The sequence below is a fragment of the Crocuta crocuta genome, unplaced genomic scaffold (genome assembly GCF_008692635.1).
Source record: "Crocuta crocuta isolate KB4526 unplaced genomic scaffold, BGI_CrCroc_1.0 scaffold610, whole genome shotgun sequence".
NCBI lineage: Eukaryota > Metazoa > Chordata > Mammalia > Carnivora > Hyaenidae > Crocuta > Crocuta crocuta.
In genome coordinates, this window is record NW_027527456.1 from 480367 (window position 1) to 481032 (window position 666).

Consider the following 666-nt stretch of genomic DNA (forward strand, 5'->3'; position numbering starts at 1 on the left):
TTAGTATTATCAGTTGACATTCTACTGTAAAAATATTTCCCTTCTCCGTTTATTTACTCTTTCACCCATTCATTTATATAAGTATGATTCATGGTTTCTTGAGCCTTATCAAGTGCTTTTTCTGTGGTTGATTACTATGTGTGTTTACTTTGGGTCCATTAACGTAGAGAACTACATTTATAGCTTTTTTTTTTTTTTTTTTCTGAGAGAGAGAGACAGCGTGAGCAGGGGAGGGTCAGAGAGAGAGGGAGACACAGAATCTGAAGCAGGCTCCAGACTCTGAGCTGTCAGCACAGAACCCGACGCGGGGCTCGAACTCACGAACCGCGAGATCATGACCTGAGCTGAAGTCGGATGCTTAACCGACTGAGCCACCCAGGCGCGCCCCCATTTATAGCTTTTCTGATGTGGATCCAATCTTTGCATTCCTGGGACAAATTCTACTTGATCAAAACAGGTTTGCTAAATATACTATTGGATTCGTTTGGCTAAGATTTTGTTACGGATTTTGACATCTACAGATGGAAGTGAAATGGGCTTGAAACGTTCTTGTACGGTCTCCTCTGTTTCAGGGTTAGAGATTACACTAGTTTGATGAAATAGACTGCTTTTATTTTTTTTCTAATACCTGGAACAACTTTTATAAGATAGCAGTTAACGATTCCT